Raw genomic sequence first — 6,000 nt, 5'->3', positions numbered from 1 at the left:
GTCGGCATGTCGCGGCAGACGCGGCGACGTGGATATTTCTGTTGACACGCTTGTCGTCTGTTCTTTGAAAACGTATCTAAAATAGTCGCACAATTATTAGTTTGAGAGCAGAGAGAATGGCTAATCACGAAACTGGATCGGAGACGATGAACCTAGTTACTGCGTGACGTCTGCTCTAGATCGCGAGTTATTTCACTGACATGGGGATTAGTTTCACAGTAATTATGTTGGAATCTTCTATTTAATGGCTTTATTCTCGACTCGGATTATACAATTGTAAGCTAATCGCGACTAATATTGTGTACGTGTACATGTTTGATCTAATTTTGCGTTTAAATGGTTTTCCATGCTCCGTAACGATAGATTCTAGCTAAAAGGAATTAATATTGAACAAACTTTGAAGACAATGGAGAATTGAAATGAAAATACGTCAGTAGGTAAACTATCAAAGTGTAATGTCTATGAGCGTATTATTAGCTGGTTTTCCTTGTTACTATTATAATTTATTCAAACATTGCACATTTTCTACGAAAGATTGGATAAGTACCTACGCTTTTATGTGGATCTGATTGTGTTTACCAGGACAGGTAAGCAATCCTAATCCAAAATTCTTTATAATTACTCCTAGAGAAACAGAAAACGACCGATGCCAAAGTTGCACTTCACAATTCCTGTAATTTGAATCAAGTGAAACAACATTCAGTCCGAATTAAACTTTCAATGGGCAAGTGAAAGAAATATTTTATGGGTAAAATCATGTACTTTCAGAGTACTTATTTACAATGTCAGCTTAAAAATATCCTTTTTCGAAAACAAACGAAAGAAAATTCAAAGCTGAATCTTTCCCACATCAAAGACTTTGATCCCTCGCGATAACATTCAGGAATCTTTTTAGAACACCAACAACTGGTTACAAGTTGATGTTCAACATTTGGACGATAATATACAAGAATATCACCCGACCTTGCCTGAGGACAGGGCTGTGAGGACCGCTTCATTTGATGTGCTCAATGTCAATGTTATTTCGGAAATAATGATTAAAGAAGCAGACATTTATTACGAATGGAAACCAAATGTGAAGTGGGTTTGTTAAGGTCGCGATATAGAATTTGTAGTCCTGTTGCAATCAAAGTGGAATAAGCCTTTACCTAATCTATGTACACTAATATACTGGAGGTTCCAAAACTACTCAACCGATCTGATAAATTTCAACTGTTGGATAGCTACACTTTTCCCAAGTAACATATATGTAGGATTGTACGTTCACATAGAACGATGGAATGAGTGAATGAGAGAGAGAGGGCATGTGTGTGAGAGAGAGGGAAAAATTAAGAGAAGATGGCGTAACGGTCGGAGTAATGGTGTGCTTTATGCTGTGTAAAAAGGAAAAATAAAAGATATTAATCGACGACTGCATTTTCTTCGCTGCTCCAACCCTACATATATTTTATCCCGGTACGAACAATAGATCCAACAGGGTGAAGGTGAAATCGCGGGAAAAGGCTAATAACCTATAATGTGCTGATTCGTTATAAATTCTTCTTATATAAAATGTTTTTGAAGACGATTCCAAGAGTGGCCAACTCTTAGTGTAAAAAATGGATTAAGTCACCAATTCCTCAAAATCAGACATGCAAACTCAAAAATAACTTAATCAGAAAAAAGTTTCATCTAAAAGCACACGGAAACAATTTTCATTAAGAAATTCAAAAGAAACCGACCTCACACGAGTTCAAGCATCATTTGGTGTATTTTTACAACTTATTTCCGCGAAACTGCTTACGTAATTTTCTTGAGATTTTGTGACATCATTTTCTTTGTCCCAAATGCCAAGAACACTCAATTTATCACTGGACCCATCTTATTTGGGATGATTTAAGTCTGTCACACTTCTCTAAAACGTAGCCACAAATCTTTGCTCCATTCTGAAAAATGCTAAGTTCATTGGGTTTTCCTGGAACACAATAATATAGAGCAGATCTCGTTCGACGAAAAGATAATCACGTCTTCCTCAGTAAATTGAGTTAGTAATGTTCTAATGAAATGCTTTTGGCTTTGTGAAGTGATCTAGATACTGGAACATTCAATTTAATGGTGATTGGCTGAATTACGTGTGAAACTTTTCATCGCGTTAATTTAGATGTAGAATTATTATCCGCTACTTATAGTAATTTTATTTTATTTATTTACTTTTAGTAAGCCGTGCTAGCTCATTTTTAGTAAGCGGGGCATTTTTTACTTCAGTATATATTAAGTAGAAATTGACTCGTCTTGATATTTTCTGATCTATACGGTATAAAAATGGTTACAAAGCTGAAGAAGAGTTTGTTTGAGCGAACGAGCTAATCTCAATCACTCAGCGGTCTGATTTGAAATAAATCTTTATGTGTTACATAGCCCACTGATCGAGGAAGTCTTTTTATCGAAGGGCGCGATATAGTTTCTTTGGGACCCGGGTGAAACCGCTGGTGGAAACTAATTGAAAATTAAGCTCATGCATATTTAAGTTTCTTATTTCTTCAGACTACCACAGAAAGCTATTACATGTGTAGGTAATGCAGCTCATTATTATAACGACCATATTACGTTTATTAGCTTCTGAGAAGGATGTCCATTAACTAGATTAATTTCCCATTTACCGTGTAGTTGTTACACTTAATAGTAAATTCTGAATAGAACATTTTCCTCTCCAAGTCCAGTTCCAATTACGTAGTGTTGAAATGTTTTGTATAAATATACCTTTCTGACAATATCACTAGAAATATATAGCACTGGATTGATTTTAATATAATTCTACAAGTTTACTTAAAGCTAATAAACCACTGATTTTACCGAAGGGCTCTCAATTCAAAATATCAATAATTACTTTTAGCTTAGACAAGTTAATAAACTAGACGCAAATTTACATAAATAAACACAGAAAAATAAACATAGGTATAATAGATTAGGTAGGCTCTTTAAGCCCATCTTATTTTATGTGTTAATTTAACCGAAACACCTCCTCATGAATTTTAAACGACTTTATTACTTTTTTTCTACAAGTTGGCAGTGGGTCATTCATATGATATTTCATATTTCTAATTAATCAAATTGCAATCATTACGTAATAAACTACATAACTTGTCTGTATTGGCGCAAATTAATGATGATAACGTGACAGTCGGTACGCCTATTGGATTTCAAGCGAGCTATTTCTAACAACTCAGAAACTGGATTGCTGAAAGAGAATTCACTTCAAAGACATTTTTGAAATACATTTTTTGAATTTCAGAACAGTCCGTGGTAACAAAAGTCGTCAGCCGCATAAAATATGATAGCTTTTTGAAAAATATAGCTATGCACCTAATTGTATTCACTTTCATCTTTAGAAATAAAAAGATATACAACTCCTTAGCCATTAGTATAATCATATTCATGCACTGTTTTTGTGAAAACATGTTTTCTAATAGATCTGTGAAAATAAGCGTTTTATAGTCCGGCTATGACTTCTTTATAATACTCATATTTACATTGATTATATCTGTCTTCATGTTTTATTCACTTCTACAATTCTAGTACAATATTTTAGTTATTTATATTTTAGTTACAAGGTCGCCGGAAGACGCTGGATGCAGGTCGCTTCCAACAGGTATCTGTGGAGATCAAAGGGGGAGGCCTATGTTCAGCAGTGGACGTCCTATGGCTGAGATGATGATGATGATGATTTTAGTTATTTACCATTAACCCAATACACCTGTCCGATTCCCGCTAAATGTAGAATAATTATTTAAATCATGAAACTTCTAAAGATACTTATCAGTTATTTATGAAGTGGTTTATTTGTGCTATAAAACAATGTGCACGGGCAAAAGGAGATCAAACATAATGCAACGTATAATTTAATTTCAAGTGGTTTACAACAACGTATTAAACTGCGCAGAATAGCTGTAAAATAAATGCATAAAAAGTTAAAAGAAATACCGAGATTATAACTGTTTGTTACTATTCACTCACCCTCACAAACTTCTCTCTAATAATCCTAATCTTTCGCATCTATAATACATATAGACCACTTGCGGTTTCATCGCGTCCCACGGGAACCACTCGTGCTCGCATGCGTGTAAAAAGTAGCTTTCCTTGATAAATCGAACACAAAAAGAATAGTAGTCTTCAGCTTTATAATATACTAGCCGCTTTCCCGCGGTTTCACCCGCGTCCCATGGGAGCTACTACCCGCACCGGGATAAAATATAGCCTATGTTACTCGCAGATAATATAGCTTTCTAATGGTGAAAGAATATTTAAAATCGGTCCAGTAGTTTTTGAGTTTATCCATTACAACCAAACAAACAAAGTTTTCCTCATTATAATATTAGTATAGAATAGCGACCCGCCCCGGCTTCGCTCGGAATAACAGTATTTTCCCACTATTTAATGAATGTTGTTATACATATAAACCTTCCTCTTGAAACACTATCTAATAAAAGAAACCGCTTCAAAATCCGTTGCGTAGTTTTGAAGATTTAGCGTACAAAGGGACATGGGGACAGAAAAAGAGACTTTGTTTTATACTACGTAGTGAAGTATAGCTAGAAAGTCGTCCTCTGCCCAACAAAATAAAACAAACAATTCTGAGTGACACAGAAACTACAAAGGACACCGTACAAAAAGGATTACCGCCTTACCACAAAAACTTTTAAACGTCAGTTTATGCCTTGTCTAAAAAAATGTCAAATTATGACGTTGACATATGGTTCATTTTGCAGCCAAAATTTTATTAGACAAGTGTAAAACAGGGTTTAAAGTTTTTGTGGAAGGCCCTTAAGATCTAACTAAGCTAGATGAAAGTCTCGAGTCTGTCGTAAAAGCAAAACAAGCTATATGACTTGTCCCTCATATGAACTCACTGACAATGAAAATGCACTTGGCAGTTGTCCAGAGTACCTACAGGATAATTGGCTTAGCTGGGTTCAGTTCTGTAGCAGGAGTAACTAGCAAGGAAGGGATATGTTGCTTGCGTAGTAGGTAAATATATGTAGGTAGGTAAGAAGTCTGTGTAACAATAATGTTAAATATTTAATTGAATTTTATACTTCATGTAAAACCAAACAAAAAGTTCCATTGGTACTGATCGGCGTGAAATATAATCGATCCAGCACACTCTTACTTGAGAGGCTGCCTTAACCGGAACACCACGAAAATTCTATACTAATCAGCTAAGGTAAGCTAATCATAACAAAAGCAACAAAATACTTTTGGTTTATCAAACAATTCCTTAACCAAACAAAAACATTTTAAACATTAACTTTATACAAACACAAACCTTTTTCAGAAAACTCATAACTTTATCTTTATTAGGCGACAACTGATTGATTTTCAACACCTTTTCCACGTTCGTTGTTAACAAGGCTTTACTTCAACACTTTTGATGTTCTTCAGCGCTCATAAACGTCAAATTATCAGTGAGGGTCATTAAATGACTCACAAACGTACAGAATATCAAAGCAAGCTAGTGTTTCGCGATGAAAACTTTTTATAGCAACTTGTAAATGAGGCTAATCTCTCTGCAAATGAAAGTTGAATGTACTCTAGAGGTACGGTTGGAGTATCAAATTAATGAATTATGTCTGGACAGAACAAATCCCTGTTAATCCATTCGCATCCGTTCACGCTTTTGTTTTGAAAGCTTCAAATTATTTTCACAGCTTTTCTTCGCTCATGTTTTTACTAAATGTTTTTAACAAAGAGATAAATAAGAAACCATTTCCTGAAAAGTGTAAGTACTTACTTTTAACTTTAAACACCGAGGTAGGAATAACATACGTTCTATATCGGAATGTTTACATTTCTTAACTTCTATGCATATCTGTCATCGTATAGGAACCACAACGGAACGAAAAATGACAACTTTCTGTAACTTGCGGTATACCACAAACCATATAGCATGTGTTCTAAACAATTTTCAGGGTCGCCAATACATGTCACCTGACAAACTTTTTCGTCGTGAAATGCAACTGCACA

The sequence above is a fragment of the Helicoverpa zea genome, chromosome 13 (assembly GCF_022581195.2).
Source record: "Helicoverpa zea isolate HzStark_Cry1AcR chromosome 13, ilHelZeax1.1, whole genome shotgun sequence".
NCBI lineage: Eukaryota > Metazoa > Arthropoda > Insecta > Lepidoptera > Noctuidae > Helicoverpa > Helicoverpa zea.
Note: the sequence above shows the minus strand (reverse complement) of the source record.